Source organism: Anas acuta, chromosome 4 (genome assembly GCF_963932015.1).
Source record: "Anas acuta chromosome 4, bAnaAcu1.1, whole genome shotgun sequence".
Classification (NCBI taxonomy): Eukaryota; Metazoa; Chordata; class Aves; order Anseriformes; family Anatidae; genus Anas; species Anas acuta.
In genome coordinates, this window is record NC_088982.1 from 13,483,557 (window position 1) to 13,503,829 (window position 20,273).

Consider the following 20,273-nt stretch of genomic DNA (forward strand, 5'->3'; position numbering starts at 1 on the left):
ACTTTTGGTCTAAAAGCACTGATGTGCACAAAAATAACTATAAATGAGGATCTTTTCCATTATAAATGGAACACCAAAAATGTGACTCTTTCTTTCTCCTCATTTATTTATTTATTTATTATACCAGTGAAAAGATTGCAGGGAGCAATAATAGTTTTAGGGGAGTAAAGAGTGAAAATACAAATAATATTATCATCTGAAGCAGATGATGGATTGCTGATTTTGGAAAGCCTGCTGGCTCTCCAAGGATACTTCAGTTTAAGAGAAAATTTACAAGATTATTTTATCTTATTATACATGTATGTCTAAATCATTTTTCGGTTGTGACTGGAGATGGTGTTCTACAAGATTTATAGTGGAAAGATAGCTGTTTAAAGAAGATAAGCATTTTTATTGGCTTAATCATTTGTATCACAACCATCATGGTGTGTGAGGCTAGCAAAATGCAATGCAGCAATCAGAAAAAAAAATCACTAAAATTTTCCAGTCCATGAAAGAAATTTCTTCTTATGAATTATTCCCCACCATTAACAACAAATATTTGTGTCTTGTACTGCACTGTCATTACTACCAGAACAGGCTGGAATGCTCTGGATGTGCTACTAGTAACCTGCTGACTCACATTAGGAGGAAGGTCTGAAATATATAGAAATGGACAGCAACATGTACAGATACTTTCAGTGTGTGTTAAAATAGAGAAGTGTAAGCCAGGCCCAGCAGGTGATGGCACCTCAGTGAGCCATTCCCTGTGACACACAAGTCCTTGACCATAAATGCAAACTCCCTAGGCCCTGGCTGTGCTGCAGGGCCCTGGATCCTGAGGTGGATGCTCAAAATCTGTGTATAACCCTCAGGAAGTATGAACTTTTTACATCTGCTCTGACTATTGTTCACCTTAATGTTATTGTTTTCTTATTCAAAGTTATGCTCTGAAGGAAGCGGTTGCAAATAGTGTGGTTTAAATCTATTTGGAGAACAGCCACCCAATGGCAGCATTCATGGGAGAGAGCAGCCTGCAAGGTTTACCAGCTGCCTGCCTACTGCTTGAGCTGACGTGGCTACAGCAGCTGTTGGGGGTGTAGATATCATGAACTGCACATGTCCTAGTTTAGGGGTCTAATATTGCACAGAAAGAATCCTAAATTCATACAACTTTCCCTGGGGAGCACTGCAAAGCAAAGCCTGGTAGTTTTAGAGCTGAGATGAGACTCAGCCACAGTCAGAGCACAGTTCCTACCACAGACATTGGAGATTTCTTGGCTGCAGCTCACCTGCTGTGGCTTTGAAAGTGTCTCATAAGCAAAACATTAACAAGGAAGTTCAGGAGGTGCCCTCTCTTGCCCTTTAACCTCATTTTTCCAGTTGGAAAGGTTTTAGAAAAATTAAAAATCTACAGTTTTAGCCTTTGGCCTTGACCTTTTGCTTTCTCTGTTAAATTCATATAATTAGTCTCCTGCAGTAAACAGAAGCTCTTGGCATGGTTAGCTGCTTGGGTACCTGCCTCATCGTCACCACATCTGGAACAACCTCAAGCTACACTTAAATTAAGTCTCCAGACCAAAGGATATATTTTAGATTTATTTATTTATTTATAGTTTGTCTCAAGCAACATTTCCTTCTTCAACACAAGATTATTCACATGAAACGTAATTTAGAGGACAAGCATAAACAGACTTTCTAAAATGTTCTTAGGGATTTTTCTTGATTATAGAGAATAAGACTGAATAGGTATTAGGCATAAACAGTGTTTTTCCAACAAGAGGCTTAGTTTGGCTTTTCATAGAAATAAAGGCAGAAGATTTTATTTATTTTTTTTTTCCTCTAATATAGAAGTTGCAACTTCTATTGTTTTGCCTAATGAGTATGGATACTCATTATGCATGGATTTCTCCCATGACATCCTACTAGCAAAGCTGAGAAAGTGTGGGATAGATGAGTGGAGGGCAAGGTGGGTTGAGAACTGGCTGAGTGGCTGAGCTCAGAGGGTGATGATCGGAGAAGCAGTGTCTGGCTGGAGGCCTGTGACTAGCGGTGTTCCCCAGGGGTCGGCGCTGGGTCCGGTCTTGTTCAACATCTTCATCGACGACCTTGATGAGGGAATAGCTGGGGGATGACCTGCCGGAGAGGAGCTCTGAGGAGAAGGTCCTGGTGGACGACAGGTTGACCATGAGCCAGCACTGTGCCCTTGTGGCCAAGAGGGCTAATGGGATCCTGGCATGCATTAAAAGGAGCGTGGCCAGCAGGTCAAGGGAGGTGATCCTCCCCCTCTACTCTGCCCTGGTCAGGTCTCACGTGGAGTACTGTGTCCAGTTCTGGGCTCCCCGGTACAAGAAAGACAGGGATCTCCTGAAAAGAGTCCAGCGGAGGGCCACAAAGATGATACGGGGCCTGGAGCATCTTTCTTATGAGGAAAGGCTGAGAGACCTTGGTATGTTCAGCCTGGAGAAGAGAAGACTGAGAGGGGATGTCCTCAGTGTATATAAATATCTGAGGGGTGGGGGGCAGAAGGATGTAGCCAACTGCTTCTCAGTGGTTTGTGGGGATAAGACAAAGGGCAATGGCTGCAAGTTAGAGCACAGGAAATTCCGCACTGACATGTGAAAGAACTTCTTCACAGTGAGGGTGACGGAGCATTGGAACAGGTTGCCTAGGGAGGTTGTAGAGTCTCCTTCTCTGGAGATATTCAAGGCCTGTCTGGATGTCTACCTGGGCAGCCTGCTCTGAGGAACCTGCTTTGGCAGGGGGGTTGGACCCGATGATCTTTCGAGGTCCCTTCCAACCCCTACAGTTCTGTGATTCTGTGATAGTTTTGTACAGTCAGTGATGGGATTGTTGGAGATGGCCTTTGGAAACAGAAGGTTTAACTTCATAAATAAATAGAAGTATGTTGTGTAGTATTTCCTAGACAAATATTCTGTTCTATACAATACAAGGCTCATGCTGATTTCCATCTTTGCAGAATTTTGCAGAATGTTTTTTTTTTTTAATCTTGTGGTCACTTTTGTCAGAATACCCAGGTGACGGTAACATCCTGTAGAGATCTGCAAAGTAAACTGTTAAACTGTTAAATTTGATTGTTTTGATAATGTACTCTTTGGATGAGAAGTGACAGTACCTCTGCTTGATCATATTCACCATATTTGCACAAAGTTCTGTGCCAGGTAAAGCAGAACATCTTTTACCTGCACTCCTCTGGATCCAGTGCCCCATGTTTGAGAAGGGGAGGCGGTGCCCTTGCCCACACTGCAGCTCCACAGCTCTCCTTGGAGAGGAACTTTGGTTCAAATCCATGAAGGTTGCAGAACACAAATCTCTCTGTTTTCAGCAAGGCCTCTCACTACCAGTCTATGATACACATTGCAAGTACTGTCCATATTGACTACATTTCAAGGTCCAGCTAAACAGCAGGCTCTGAGTGTGCTTGGTAAATCAAGAAAATCCAGCAATGTAGAAGTGCCTAGTCTTCAGGTGCCATCCCTCCATACTGGGTGGGAAGGTGTCTCAGCAAAAATTAGGGCCTGTTGGGTGTATGTGATGGCACAGCTTTAGGCTTGAGAACACAGTATTGCCTTAAAAATCATCTGGCTGTGCAAGTGGGATTGTTTCAAGACTTCTGTCCTGACTTAGGCACCAAGTTCCACATTAAAAGACATTCAATCATTTCAATACCTTCTAGGTTATAGACGTACATGATGCAGATATTCAAGGTAGAGATGTAGATACTCAAGTACACCCTGTACATGTTGCAAATGAAACTGGATCCCATCTGAACAGGCTTTGAAATAAAACACAGAGCTGTGTAAACTGGATGATTTTGCATGTGTAGATTAACCAGGAGAGCAAACTTGCACCCCTCCTCACTTGTGAGCATCTTCTTGTTCTGTGCCTGCTGTGTGCCACTTGGCAGGGGAATGACCCTTCAGTGCTATGGCTGTGTTATTCCTTCCCACACTGAGAGCTGAAGCAAAGCACTGGCACTACATGCTGCCATGTCCATTCATGCACAGGGGATGTTACCATACCCTGGAGCGAGGTTTTGCAGCACTAGGACCAACTGATGTAAAATCAGGACAATCCTATATGATGTGTCCCCACGCACAGATTGGGCTGGCTGGAGTAGGGCTTGTGCTACATCTGTGCCAGTTTGCAGGTTCAGGTAGCCTTAGGGAGGCCTAAATTTATCTCCAACTTCACCTCCCTGGGTTGAGAGCTTTATTTTGTGGCTCACAGAGGCACAGCCCACCTTCTACTGCTGTTTAAAAAGATGGTATGCTTCAGTGCTTTGTATATACAAGCAAATGTGATGAATTCAGTGATGGCAGCAGTACAAACTCTATAATTTTAATCTACTAGGACAGTTCATTCAGCGGTGAAGGCAATGTAAAGAGATGACTTTGCCAATGTAAAATTGCCTTTCTTCTTGTCTCCCTTCTCCTTCTTCATTTCTGAGCATATTAGTTGGAGCATGAGAGAAAATTATTTGGTGCAGGAAGAAAAGTTATTTTCAAACCGATTAAATACAATAAATTTTCCTGAAAGTTTTTTATAGTCTCCTTCAGGAGCTGCTAACCAGTAGCAGAGGGAGACGTATTTTCCAGATCTTTTGTCTAACCAAGATCTTAACTTTCGTATCTCAGGGCTCCCTTTACAAGAAGGCAACTTCCTTTTGGAAGCCCTGTTTTTCTGCAGTGCACTGTACAGGCTATGTGTAGAAGCACATTGCATGATCAACCTCTTAAGTGGTGATGCTCACATCTCTTTATTAACTGGAGGATTCAGGATGCACTGCTTTTGTTCAGTCCACTTTTAGCAAAATTTACACACCTGTGCTGTTTGCAGCTAGAAGGTAGCAGACTTCTGCTTCAGAGTTCAAAAGTTTGATTTCAGACCTTGCTCCTTCCCTTTAGTTATTTGCAGCCTGTTAAATCCCCAATTTAAGCTCGCTTTTTTTTTTTTTTTTTTTTTTTTTCACCTAAAGTAAAGGTAGAAAAGAATCTGTGCTAGAAATTGTCCTCTATAACTTCCCTTTTCTTTTCCCTCTGATCTCCAGATTCAGAGGAAACTCGTTTCTGCATGACTTGTTCTGTGTTAAACTCAGTGGCTTTCAGCTCATGTGAAAATACCTCTGTGGCTCTGTGCATTCTTCCTGTGCATTCAAGGTCCATCAGGGCAGTAGACTGACTTTAGTTTTGCTCCAGTATAGGAGCCAGACTTTCTCCCTTTAACAAAACCAACAAAAAACTGTCTATGGTCAGGAAGCAGTAATTGGGTTGCTTTCTGACTTCATTTCAACCTCAGTGGCTTCCTCCCACTTCTGCTTCCTAACAAATATGTGATATAGGAGAAGAAGACACTTAGAATGTGAGTTATATGAAGTTATGTCTCTGTGTTTGCTCTCTGGTTGGAACTCAGACCTTGTTAGTAAGTATAGGATCAATGAAGTCCATTGACTGACCTATGTAAGATAACTTTTGTATTCCCACAGCCCAAGCAACGGGGCCTCTCCTGTGGGAGGAAATAGAGGAAAAGCACTGAAAACTGTCTTAAATTGCTCTTGTCAAAGCTTTAATAAGCTCTACTGTGGGTATAACAAAATGTTAGGTGTAACTTCTTCCACTGTTAAGAAAACGTATGTCCTATTTACCATTCTAGTATTGAAGTTATTTGAAAATGAACCAATAACTCTTTCCTGGAATTGGGACAAAGGTTGCTGAAGTCTTCAGGAAGATCTTGCTCCGAAATCCCAGAAGAAAGGAACTGTCATGCATGATGAGATGTTTGCACAATTTGTCTTTCCGAAATTGCAACTCAAAATGAAGGCATTTCCTTTTCTGTAGCTGTTTCATGTTAAATTATTCTTAAAATATCAGTGTCTGAGGCATGATGTTTTACATTCCTTCCTTTTGTTGTTGTTGTAATTGACGATTATAAATCTTTAAAAAACTAGATCATCTTGTATTTAATAAAGAAATGGTCAAACTTTGGGGAAAAAAGTTCTTCTTAGTTCTGAAGTAGTTAGCCTCTATATCTTATGAAGCAAAGTGTGTGTGCCTGAAAGTCTGCTTGTTTACCATACAGGATAATAAGATATTACTCTGCTACAATCAGTGCTGTCCTAGTCTTGACAAGCTGGCATTCCTGTACAATTTTAACTTTAACTTTAGATATTTCTGAAGATTGTGTAAATATTCAATTTTCTCTTATAAATTCACTACATTTTTACTTTCAAATCTGAGGATATCAAACAAGGTTTGAAAAATTGGTTCCTGTGATCAGCTCTTGACTTGCTGCCTCTCTCTGTTTCATCTGACGGCTCATTATTTCTTGTGTCTCATGGCAAAGAGAACAATAACTCCCAGTCTAGTTTATCTGTGAGTTTATATGCTTAATGGTAAATGGGTCCAAATTTTTCAATTGCACTTTATTTACAGGGGAGTTGTGTAATGTCCTTTATAGTTCTTGTGCTAAGCCTCTGCCTACTACAGTTCTGCCTAGTTAATTTGAAGAATCCTGTAATCACTGTTGGCTTTAACCAGAATTGAACTATGACAGTTTTACCTTGCCATAATACATTGCTTAATAATTTTCTCAGTAACTTGCACAGGGGTGCAAAACTGGAATAGAGCAGTGGGAATTGTTATTTGATAACAAAGCAGAAGAAAGAAAAGCCAAAAAACAACCAACCAACCAAACAGAAAAACAAACAAACAAAAAAAAACCCACACCAATACAAGCAAGGAACATGGTTCTGAAGAGAACTCATTGCTGTAACTCAAAGAGACATTAGACAAAGAATGATCCAATGTCTGTTCAGTCAGAAAAGATTTGAGACTGCCTTTCCCTATGCAAATCTGTGAAAATGTGGAAGGTATTTTTCAAATTATATATCTAAGAAGTAGCAGGTGGATAAAAGCAAATGAGTCAAGTTTTACTTAACATTTCCATACATCATTAACTGTTTGAGTCAGTGCTGTGCACATAACATGACATTCAAAAATCCTCTTCAGTCAGTGTTTTTTCATTGCCTGAAAGATTACAGCTACTTTCATACACAGGGTTTAGTAGGAAAAAAATATATACATATTAGGCTGAGGAAACAAATCAAATGCTTTTAAGTGACAGAACATGTTGTAGACGGTGCTGCATAGGAGCCCCAGTCCTGCATTTGTGGGTATGTGGGTGACAGTGATGGCAGGAGCCATATGTGCATGGCATGACTGAAGGATTCGGTCTGCATGCAGATACCAACTGTTGTTTTTCTTCCCGCAATTAAAATGAGGAAGCATATTTATTTTGGTATTAAAATTTGGAGGGAACTACAAAGGAATGATAACTACAACATTCTGTACTAGTGGGAGTAACTGAGTAGGTTTGTTGCTGAGTGAGCTTGTCATTTTTATATCTTCCTCAGTCCAAATCTGATTCAAAATCTAATGACATATAACGAAAGCAGACTTGTCATGCATCAGATACATGCTTTCAAGGTGCAGCTGACAGTACAAGGTCTGATGGCCTAGAAGTTTGCTAAGGTTGATTCTCCCCCTTCCCAACCTAAAACGTAATAACTTAGACTACCAATAACAAATTGAAACGTATGGATTCAAGTCAAAATACTTCAATCAGATGCATTTAAAGTCATTTGTATTTCCTTAGTTGATTGCTAAATTGTTTGGAAATTGTATTTATTTCCTCTGGATCTTTTCCTCCTTCACAAAAACAAAACAAAACAAACAAAAAACAAACAAAAAAAGTAAAGACAAGGCTGCTAGGTGCAATTTAAGGAAAGTATTTTTCTGTAAAAAGCAAACAAGCAAACAAACATACATTCATACAAAAACTCTCCAACATACTGCTTTATGCTACATAATGCTGACATCAAACTTGATATAGTGTTCATAAGAAATGCTGTTTATAATAAAAACTGTGGAATGCAGTCCTGTAACACTGACTTTCTTAACCAAAGAAAGAAATAATGAAAACATGGAGTGTGGTGCAAATTACTGAAATTTCTAGGGTAAACAATTTTTGTCTCCACTTTGCCAGTGGCCATTTGGATCTTTACGGATTGTGATTATATATTTGAGTACAAAGCTGTTGTTTCTGCTTTCTGTGTCAAAGGAAAAGAAACTGCAACTGGTTTAATCTCTCTGCTGTATATCCAAAGTATGAACAGCCCTATTTAGTAGCTCTCCTAACACTATCAGAAGATAAAGTTCAAAATCTTGTGGCAGAAGGCAAAAAAAATCTCTTACAATAGGACCGCTTTTATAATGAAGAAGTGTCTGATGTATTCTGAGATCCTCCTGAAATGCTTGTGATGTGCAGGGGACCTGTGTGGAAGAGAAGCTGTAGCGTTGTGCTGCTCTGAGATCAGCAGAAAAGTAACACATCTGCAGCCAACTCATGCTGACACTTAAATTAAGATGAGTCAGTTTATGATACCATGAAGTGGGACTAGCTGGGAAAAGGGTTATAAAGAAGATGGAAGCGGACTCTTCTGGAAGTGTCCACAGAGAAAGGACAAAAAGCAACAGTTGGAAGCTGGAATCAGGGAAATTCTGTCTAGACATAAAGAAAAAAAAATCATTATGAGGATCGTTAAGCTCTGGGTGGGGTTGCCCTGAGAGGTTGTTGAATCTCCCTCCCTCTCTGGAGGTACTCAAAATTCAATTGAATGATGCCATGAACAACCTTATGTAGTATTGAAGTTAGCCCTGCTTTGAGTGGGAGGCTGAACAACAAAAGGTCAATAAATAAATAAATTCAGCAAACTGACCCCAAAGTGAGTCATTTTGTGGCTGATACAGTATTATATGGGGTGGAAATGCTGCACTGGGGAGCAGCAAAAGGGGGGATACTCTGCATGGGATGAAAAGGAAACAACAAGGGTGCAGTCCCACTGCACCTCAACAAGGAGAGCAGCACGTTTGGTGACTTTAATATGATTCAGCTGAGATTCCAGTGGCCACCAGTTAGTCCATTAGGTTGAGAATGTCCAAGTTAAAGCTGGGAAGTCAAGTCAGCAGGTCAAGGTCAGTAGGGTACATGAGGGTACTGACATACATGAAGCATAGCTCAGGCAAGGACCAAGGACCAAGGAGAGGGTTTGAGCTTGGATATCACCATGGGGGTGAAGGTGGGGAGGACCAAAATGAGGTTTTCATAGCACTCAGGTCATCTAAGGCTATGAGGATGCATAATATCGTATCTGGATTTAAGCTGGACTTCCCCCACCCCAGAAATGAGAAAGAAGAGCAGAGGAGGACTCTGAATTAACAGACAGCTGCAACTTCACTGAATGCGTTAACTTTTAACTGAAAAATGTAACTTTTTTTTTTTTTTAAATTCCCTGCTCATTTCCTGAAGACTTAAAATTTCAGGAAACATGTGGGTTAGAGAAGAGAAGGTCTCAGACATACTATTCATTTCCCCCAGAAATTTGGGTGGGCTTTAGGACCAATTTCATTGCATTTCAGGAAGGAGATGTAACAGCTAGCACAAAACCATAACTGCAAAGGTATCTGATCCTCACATTGCTTTGTCAATTACTTACTACTTTGAAAAGAAAAGAATAATTGAGTATTTTATTTCCTCCTTCCTTTTGTTGGCTTTCTTGGTTTTGTTTTCTTGATGGCAGTTGTAAAATGTTTTAACAGGGAAGGAAGCCCCTTGTATTATTTGTGCTGTAAATCCCTTTCTCATAGATCCACAATTTTTGTTCAGGAAAACTCTTTTCAGGCTATTATTGCCATTTTGATCCTTGTTTCTTGTTTCTCTTGCTTCTCTCCATTTCTTCTCAGCAATAATTTCAGATCTGTTTTGTGTGTGCTTCTAGATCACTGTGTGACCTGTCAGTATAAACTCAACCTAGTGCTTCATCCACTTCAATGTAAGGTCACCTGGAGACCCAAAGACTGTCAGCACCACCATGCTCATAAACCTTGCTATTGCACTGTGCTGGGCAGAGTTTATAATGTACACACTTTTAAATAAAAAGGTAGAATTATACTAGCAAAGCAAAGATTAAGATTGCAAAACTGAGAAAAAGTTAAAAAAAAAAACACAGCAATAACAGAAAGAATAAATTACAGTATACCTCTGCTCACAGGCACAGTCTTTTCTGCTCTCTTCTCTCTGTTGTAGATCAAAGGAAAAAACTGAAAGGAAAGCCAGTTGGATCTGTAATTGCAGCTGGGTGGGATAGTCCTGTGTGCTGGGAGCTCTGTGATATTTGTGGGGCTTGCTGGACCCTGCACTGTGAACCCCAGGCACAGACGACTGGATAGGGAGCAGGCAGGGCATAGGGGCTCTTACCGTAAGTTTCTGGGACTTGTTCCTTCTGGTTCTTTGCGGGCAGTAATGTCTCCCACCACTTTCCCACTTATACCACAGCATACATAATGGTAGTGCAGTGGCCTGACACATCTGCAAAATTGCCTTAAAAAGAGAAAAATAAAAGACAAGTTGAAGAGCTGATGGATGCCTATTGCCTTCATAGGTGGGTACAGAGCAAGATGAAGGCAGACTGATTTGAAGAATTTTCTGTTTGCATGGCTGATCTGATGAAATTCAATTTTTTGAATATACCCCAAATTTATGGGTGATTATTATGTCTCTAATGATGCAGACATTTGTCTGTTTGAGTACTACCTTCAATCAAGCATCAAGAGATACTTATGCTAGTGGAATTATCATTACTGTTATAAAAAGAAATCTTTTCTCTTTCTCTTCCAACAACTTGACTCACAACTCTATTAAGCTCCATTTGTTCTTATTTAGAAGCTATTTTTCAGGTATCCTTTTTCAATCCAAGCCAAAAGTTCATTTAGCAATTTTCTTTCCAATTCAGCTAAAAATGACACAGGCTGACAAAAGTGGATAAATTTCCAGGTACTGTTTGTCTTTCCACATCTACTAATCCCTGATGATACCTTTTTTTTTTTTTTCCCTGGCTGTTGGTCATCCTGCAGCCATCACTGTGGGTGCTTTTACAGAACACCATATGATGTAGAGCACGTGCATTTCAGTATAGTGCTGGGGCAGAGGTAAACCAGTGTGAGTAGGATCGACATCCTGTGCAATCACACTGCTTCACAGCAAAGAGCAAACAGGGGGTGTTCTATACACACCGTCATCCCCACTTCTAGATATAGCAGCAAAAAGCAGCATCCAAGATCAAAACACTCATTCATTTTTCATTTATGTCAACTTTTGCAGGATTCTACAGAAAAAAACAGTCATGTTCCATGCCAAGAACTTCTAAAGAAATGGAAGTGATTGCAAGATGTCGCCCTAAATTTGAGGTTTACAGACTCTCTAAAACATCAGTCAGTTTATAGAAATGCCACTGTATTGACCTCATGTCCTGGGGTTGTGGGCACAGGGGCTGTTTGGGACTGCAGAGGACTGTCTGCTGCTTGGAGGATCAGTATGATTCTTTTTCACTAATGTATCTTCAGTGTAAATTACAGATGTACTCGTAGTCAGTGAGGGTAGGTGAAAGAGGATCCAAGGCAGGAGAGAGGAGTGCAAGAGAAGAAAGTGAAGCACTCTGATGGACTGTCTTGTGAGAGTGGGCTCACTTGCAGACAAGAGAAAGTATGGAGGTGAGGGGGAAATCTGGAAAGAAATTTTACACACTGCAAAAAAGAAACTAAGAAAGAAATCAACTTGAAAATTGAGCATTGTATTCCATTGTCTGAAGAGAATAACATAGACTCTTCCTCTGAGAAATTAGCAAGAAAATATATTAAACAACAGTGACCGCAGCTCCTTCAGAAAGGGAGGTGAGTTAGAATGCTACAAAGCCTATTATTGAAATTTGATTATTTTCCCCTCCTGCTTCCCCCTAGAATAGAAGACAATTTCTCTGTCTCATGATTTTCAGGTTTGAGTCATGATCTGAACAGTAGAGCTGGCAACACAGGAACTCCTAGTTAGGCCTAGAAAGACAGACTATTTTTCTTTAATTTAAAGAGGTGAAAGTCACAAAGGCATCTGGGACATGTCTCCAGAAGCCTAAGCGATGTAGAAAGATGTAGCTGCTTTGTCTAAATTTGTTTTGAGAAGGTAGAATTTGAACATCCCATCCCAGACTAAAAAAAAAAATTAACAAAACCAGGCCTGATGCTTGTGTTTTAACTGCCAGGTTACTCTGTGAGGCCTGAGCTCTACTCAAGAGACGTAGTTTCACACCAGCTCTAGATACCTCTTTCCAGTGTCCTGGGGGATTTTTAGGCAAGCCCTTTGAGTATTCCTCACAGAATGTGGAAGTTTTACACCTTCCTGTGCCTTTGGGCTGCAGCCGGGAGACCGGGCTGTGTCCCATTGCCTGTGGTCAATGCAGATTTTTGGCAGCCTTAGCCCACAGCAGCTCAGCTACAGCTCTCCTGCTTGGGTGCTCCCTTCTTTCTAGTCTAGCCTGGGTATTTTATACTCAGCCGCTGGCCATTTGGACAAACTCTTTGGTCAAATTCATTTAGGGAGCCTACCAAGGTTGAGGAAAACACAGGCCTGTAAATTATGTGACCAGTTCCATAATAGACAGTCAGATGTAAATACATGCCCCATGTACTCTAAGAGGTTAATACACCTTCCTTTTCCATTCTGTTTGCCAAAACACCACTTGGCTGGGTATGATTGTGCAAATTCATAGCTTGGGCCTGTGGTGGAAGCTAAAAGGAGAGGTCATGAAGATTCCTGCTTGTGCATGTTTTGCTGGTCTACCTTATGTCACAGCGGTTTAATTGTGCTTGGGAAAAATATATCTACTTATCTACTTTTCACCATACTATTAAATCATTTGCTCTAGAGTTGTTCTAATTCATGGAAAACTTTCAGTAGCTTTAATGAAGATCTTTGTAAATCCTCTGGCCATGGTCTCTTATTCATTGCTACAGTTGTAGTAGGAAGGGAAATCCCCCAGCCCCACTTCGATAGTCATCCTTAATTTGCAGTGAGCCTTCCTCAGATGGTTCCTCTAGTTTAAAATAAAATAAACATGTGCTAGCTCAAAAAGTCTCCATCTCACCAACATAAAGAATGAACTACTATATTACTAATGACCTTCGGAGAATAATTTTTTTGAAGCTACTTACTTTAAAAGGCACAATGATTCCTTGAAAACTGCTGACATATTTGAAATGTTAGTAATCTAACTGGAAGATAGATTGGTGTGTGAAGATGAAAATGCCCAGAGGACAAGTAAAATGTATTTGTTATATAGGTTTGGTTACAATATTTTACCTGCATGCTGTTAGCTCCATTTAAGATATTATGGATACCACCCTAAATTCAGAAAGTGACCAATCCTTGCTGTTTTCCTTAACTATTGTATGCAGCTAAACTGAGTATTATCACGCTGCATTTCTGTTCTAAGGCTGCAGTTGCTTCTGCCCAAAATATAGGTATTCCTTTGACTACAACCCAGCAGTACTCATGACCACTGCCTCCCCTCCCCCCCAACAGTGCAAACTGTCTCTCCCTTATAGAAAAGCTGATTTTTCTTTACAAAGGCTTTGAAATTAAAATGAAAAATGTGTGGAGAACTGCAACAAGAATTCATGTCATTTGTGAATTCACGTTAGAAATATATATTAATTAGATTAAGAGCTTGAACATATATTGCAACTTGCAACCCATAAAAACTATCAGTGTTGCAAGACAGTGCCTTTATCTGGAAATAGGTTACTTAGAAATCACTGCTTTCTTTGATCACCTTGTTCAGGGGGTTAACAGGTTATTCTGTGTTGTTCTAGGCAAAGATGGTGCCCATTTAAGAAATGAATAATCTTCTTTTGCTTTCAGGCTTTTGATTTATGCCCCACTGGAGATTCCATGGAGAATAGCAACAGCTTTATTCATAGGGAATAGCTTGAATTGTGTGTTTGAGAGATCCCCAGGGAACTTCTTCAATAATACTGTAGTTGTTTTAGTGTTTCATGTTTTTCATGTACAGGTTCTCTAAGAGTCTTCCAGATTCCTCCAGGGGCTCTACACCCTTTTTTTATAATTATATCCACTCCTCTTTTAGTCCAGTTAAGAACAAAATGCTCATCAGGCTTTTAAGATTCATGTCAGAATGATTCCTCTCTTTTATTCTTTTGAGGTAAATGACTCTTCAGTATTCTCTGTTTTGCTCTCCGTTGCATATCTCACTGACCTGACCTGTGCTTTGCAGCTCCTGAGCTAAGCAGAGCTGCAGTTCAGAGTCTGGTGAAGAGCTTTTTCCACTCATGCTTGTCAAATTGAAAGTCATTTTTGGAGTGCTGAACTTGGGAACTTTAGCATTTACTTTCTCTCTCGATTTTTTCTTCTGGTTCAAAATGAGTCACATCCTGCTACCCTGACACTTGACAATGACAAAGTATTAAGAAAGCCCTTTTCTTTTAGGCATCTCTTTTAGTGAGTTCAGTATGAAAAACATGGCAAACCAAAGGATGGCTCTCCTCAGCCTGAAAGTGCAGCACTGTGGTTAGTGTAATGGGCTTTGGCCTGTGTCTGATTGCTGGGGCGTTATATGTTACTTCAGAAGATGCACGGAAGTATCTAGGAAAAGTTTTTTTTTTTTTTTTTTTTGTTTTGTTTTGTTTTGTTTTGTTTTTTTTTGTTTTTTTTTTTTTCTTTTTTGTCATCAGGTTCTGCCTTGCATAGGAGTCTGTGTATCCAATAGAAAATTCTTATAGGCTAGCAAACTGGAGAACTGTGACAAGTGTGAAACTGGAAGCTTTTATGTCCTTTTCAGCTCCATAACCATAACATAATCAGAAAGTTTTGCATAACATTTACTGAGGCACAGCGATGCTGTGCATAAGTGTCTCCAAAAAGTGGGGGAAGATGACCTACTACCAAGATGCCCTAACTCACCACAGTGCTCAACAGTAAGCCGCGACAGAGAAATGAGAAATTGCTTATCAGGAATGGTCCTTGGTTTGTCCCAACTCCTGGACTCTGCCTGGGAACTTTTTGGGAGACTGATGGTGTATCAAAATGCAACAGCCTGTGTGTACTTAATGAGTCTTGACTACAAAGCATACTTTAACTCTTGAAAAGTTTCTAGCTCTGATACACTTGAGCACTGGCTTTTTTTAGAGGGAAGTGGGACCAGGGTCCAGGAGTTTGGTATAGAACTCTGTGGATGTATTGAGTCAGATTTTAGGTTGATTTACTCTCAGGAATATTGGTAAAACAAACAGGTTCTGTCATTCCTGTCTTCCCAGATAAACTATTTGAAAATTGTGCATACATAGCTCTATGGAACCCAAAACATGGTCAATGGCTGAAAGCATTAGCAAATACAAAAGTTCTGCAATGGCTGAATTAATATTCTGCAACAAAATGATATTTGTTGTTATGGTCTCATTATCTTAAAATAAAGATAAGGATACTACTAAAAAAAAAAAAACAAAAAACTAAAACTAAAGATATTTGAATTCTTAACTTTTAAGAGATTAGCAGGGGAAAAAAAAATAAGGAGCAATTTCCTGTGGAGATACAAAAGTGAATGAAAATGGATTGTAAATACTCATTTGTCCAAACACAGGGTTTTAGGGACTGATCCCATAAATTTCAACTCTGTGCTAGTCGTGTCCACATGTTTTGGCCTACTACTTTCACGTTTTTTACTTATTTTATTCTTACTAATAAGTGCTCACTAAAAATCTAGCAATAATAGACAATGGGTTTTGCTGTGAGAAAAATACTAATTATTCTATTGCTAAATATTTTTAAAACCATATTTAGATAAATCCATAACTAGAAAGAGTGATTTTTTATTTTATTTATTTATTTATTTATTTATTTATTTATTTATTTATTTATTTATTTTTAAGGAAAAACCCGTTACTGAATAGTCTTATCTTTGTTTGTAATGGAAATAATTAACATCATATTTTAGTGTCTGCCTTTGTATTAAGAATCAACAGAGAGATTCGGGAAGGTTGGAGTCTAGATAGGCTATACTCACTTGAAGAAAGTAACACATGGAAACAATAGCTTGTGTTTATAACATCTTTTCTGACTGGAAGGGTCTGAAAGCATTGTACAAATTACATGTAAGTCAAGTGATTTTCAAAACATGAGACATGGTATTTGCACATTACCATCAGAAGAAACCATATAAGCAGATTGATCGTATGCTATGAATAGCAGTAATAACATTTACACAGCATCTCCAGCCATGAAACTAATACTAATTTAAGTAAATTATGAAGGGGAAAAATAGAGTAAAGGCCTTTTTTCCTTCAACATAGTCTTTCACACCATTATCTGTGCTTGAAAATAAGACTGGTTAGCTGACCACAAAGTAGGCTTTGTCAATGCACTGAAGATACAACACCTTGATTCTTCGTGTATGTAATATGAAACTACAGAAATATTTAAGAAAAAGCATTTCTGATAACCTGCAGTGCTGAAAACTTGTGACAGCTAAAATGTGTGCTGTACTTTCTCTATCCCATCTTCTCTGCCTTCACTCCCTCCACTCCCTGCTCGTGCCTGCTTGGGGCTCCAGAGAGGTTGGAGCTGGGTGTCCCCTCACCTCAGTCAGGCAGGATCTGCAGGGCATAGGGGAAATTGGAAGGGCATGGGATGGGGTGGTGCAGGAGCTCCAACAGCACCCATTCAAGCATGGCAATGTCTGCGACTTATGCAAGATGTTTCTCAGTGCCTTGGCAAGCCCATAAGACTTTTCCTCCTATGAGCATTCTTTATTGCCAGGAGAGTTTCAATATTTCACATCTCAGCTTAGCATAAACTTCACATTTCTTCTTGGAAGTGTAAAGGACTATGGTTTTATCACCATTATAGTGACATAAACCCAGGACTAATGTATGCAAAGTTACACAGGCACAACAACAGCCAGAATCTCAACAGAATTTAGAAAAATCATCCGATTTTTACTTTAGGAAAATACTATTTTTTATTTCAGCTTGATCTAAAATTTAATTATGCGACCTTGGAAACAAAGACTTGAATCTAGGCCTTGTTTTAGCTGGGGCAGTACCTTTGGTGGGAAGTAATGTAATGCTATCATTTGCTTATCACCATGGTATCCAGATATTACTTATTTCTCTCAGTCTTCATGCAAAATGCCCACATTTCTCAGCTGAGCAGCCTGATATTCCAAGTGCAGAGTGATTATAACTGTGGCTCCAGCAACCCTGATGTATCTGACAAATAGGCAATGTCAAGATAGACAGTGAAAGAATAATTTAGATAATTCTTAGGTTCATTTCTCTCTCTGTATGTCATATCTTTCTATTTAAAATTAATTTCTGTAACATGTAAAATAGGAAGGTGATCATTAGAGTACTGAGCAGTTGCAAATGAATTTGACTGAGGCAGATTTGATCTCTGTGTGAACCTTGTTGCAAAAAAATGGCACTTCATTTATGGTCTTTAAAGACCAGCTCCAGTGCCTCACCACGCTCATAGAAAAGAATTTCCTCCTTATATCTAATATAAACCTACCCTCTTTTAATGTATGCAAAGTCATGAGTCCAGTTCTGGGACAGAGTCCTAAATCCAGGTCAGAGGTCCCCAACAAAAGAAGGATGTGGAGCTCTTAGAGCAGGTCCAGAGGAGGGCCACAAAGATGATCAGAGGGCTGCAGCACCTCTGCTATGAAGAAAGGCTGAGAGAGTTGGGGTTGTTCAGCCTGGAGAAGAGAAGGCTCAGGGGATCTCATTGTGGCCTTTCAGTACATAAAGGGGGCTTATAAAAAAGATGGAGAACAACTTTTTACTTGCGCAGATAATGATAGGACAAGGGGGAATGGTTTAAAACTCAAAGAGGAGAGATTTGCATTAGATGTTAGGGGGAAATTCTTCACTCAGAGGGTGGTGAGGCACTGGCACAGCTTGCCCAGAGAAGCTGTGGAGGCCCCATCCCTGGAGGTGTTTAAGGTCAACCAGGATGGGGTTTTGAGCAACCTTGTCTGGTGGGAGGAGTCCCTGCCCATGGCAGGGGGGTTGGAACAAGATCTCTTCCAACCCAAACTATTTATGATTCTATGAAGGTTTTGTCTTTTTTTTTTTTTTTAAATAATTAATTAATTAATTTATTTTTAATTATTTTCCTAAGTCCTTTGGTCATTCAGATTTGTCAGCAGCTGACAAAATGCCACTGGTGAGTGAAGATAATTCTTAATATTCATCAATTATTCACCGTATTTATCAACGTGAGTACTTTTGTACTTTTGGGGCCAATAAAGTGTGGATTGGTCACATCCACACTACAGAATGCCTTTAATAACAGTAAAAATGAAATGAAATGACAGTACAGAGAGAGAAGGCCCCTTCCATCAGGATAACTGCGTTCTGTAGTTACCACGTGGGTAACTGATACTGAAGTGGGTTCCAGCTTCGAACAGCATTAGCAGTTAAGTATGTAAGGCACATAGTAATATACCTTCCTCAGCATTTTCCATGTCCTGAGGACAAATTGTGGTGGGATTTACTTGGCAAATTAAGCTAGGGATGTTAAGGGTCTAACCCCCTCCCTGTTCATGTGCCCTGTGAGGTGCTGCATTCCCAGCTTAGACTGAGGTTAAAAAATATGCATATTGCTGCTCAGAAGCACAGTGATTGGCTTTGGCTCTGATAAGGATGGCCAGCTTCCCTGATTCCAAGCAGCCTTGTATGACAATCTGTGTCAGGGAAAGAGTCATCAGGTCTCCCCTTGACTCCAAATGTCATCTTCAAGGGGAGAAAAAGACTTTGAGATGACAAGCAGAGATGAGAGTAGCTCCTCAGGAGTCCCGCTGCTCTGTTCTCAGGTGAGGATGAGCAGGGTCTGTAGATGGGTTCTGGAGTTTTATCAGCCTCCCCACAGGCACATTGCACTATTTCCCATCACAACATCTCTCACACCAGCACAACTCCACCACTTGTCATGTGGTGTTAGGATTGCAGATGTTAGGATTTGGAATATATATCAGAGACTCTGTTTTCTGTTTATTTTCAGCATGGTATTTGTTGCTTGAGTCTATACTATAGTGACCCATTTGGGAAGACTAAACATGTGCATACCAAATTTCTAGCACACAGCAAGGTGCTTTGAAAGTTCTCCATGGTTAATGGTCAAGTTCCCTCCCTTATACCCTAATGAGGCACTCATTTACAGTACCCCGTGGTCCAGTCCCAATGATACAAATTGGAGTCTCTCACTCCAGAATATATACCAAAATTGCTGCTGCCACTAAAATCAAGCAAAGAGAATAAAATTATTCAGCAGTACTTATTATTTTTATTTATTTATTTTTGCCACATGACATTAAAGGGCAGTGTAGCTCAGTACTGTGTCATTTATATGTTGTAGGTTTCATGTGTAATTACTAGGAGACTTTCCAGATCAATATGTTCAGCACTGTAAATTCTAGATACTAATTAAAACATTTTTTCTGTTTCCATTGATTTCCTTTTTTTTTTTTTCCTTTTTCCATCACAGACATCACACTGTCATATACTGTCTGTGGGAAAAATATAGTTGAGAGCAGCTTTCCACATTTGAAAGAGTGGTAGCTGGAAAAAATACAAAAAAAAAAAAAAAAAACCAACACAGCTAAGACTCTCTTTTGATGCACTGTAAAAGAATTTCAGGGTAAAATCAGTTCTGAACATGTAAAAAATGGTCAGCTGCTTCAGCTTCCTCCTGTTAGAGCCACAAATACATAGATTAACAGAAGAGAGGTTTTTCTGGGTGAAATCACTCAAAAATTCAACAATTATCTCTTGTATCCTGTCAGTTAAGAAAATTGCACTGAAAAGCTTTGATTACAGTGTGGAAAAAAGAGAAAAGGATGAAAGATTAAAGGCACTGAAATGCAGGTTATTCCACACGGAGGAAGAAACAGCTGTGTCTGATCTGTGGCTTGGGAGTTTCCTGTTTGCATCTCACTCCCAGGCAGGGCCATAGGGATTCAGGGGCACTTCAAAGGAGTTGGAGAAATTATGTTCCTACCTGCCATGCAGCTTCTGGCTGTTCATAGTTGCATTGTGATTCTGTTGGCTTTATCCTGCCTTGTCCCAGTGATTTACTCCAGAAGCTAAAACCTGCGAGCCCCATTGTGCAAAGCCATGGGAGATCAACAGCAGCCACCTAGTGCCTCATTGGAGAAAGATTAATTGTATCCAAACCACCTTTGTACAACTCCTGAAAATAACCCAAGAAGAAACCTTTCCATCTCCCAGAGCCTGTACTGCTTTATTGCTCTAAAAAAAAATTCAAGTTGCAGTTGAACCCCACTAGCTTTTATTCTACCCAGCAAGATTGTT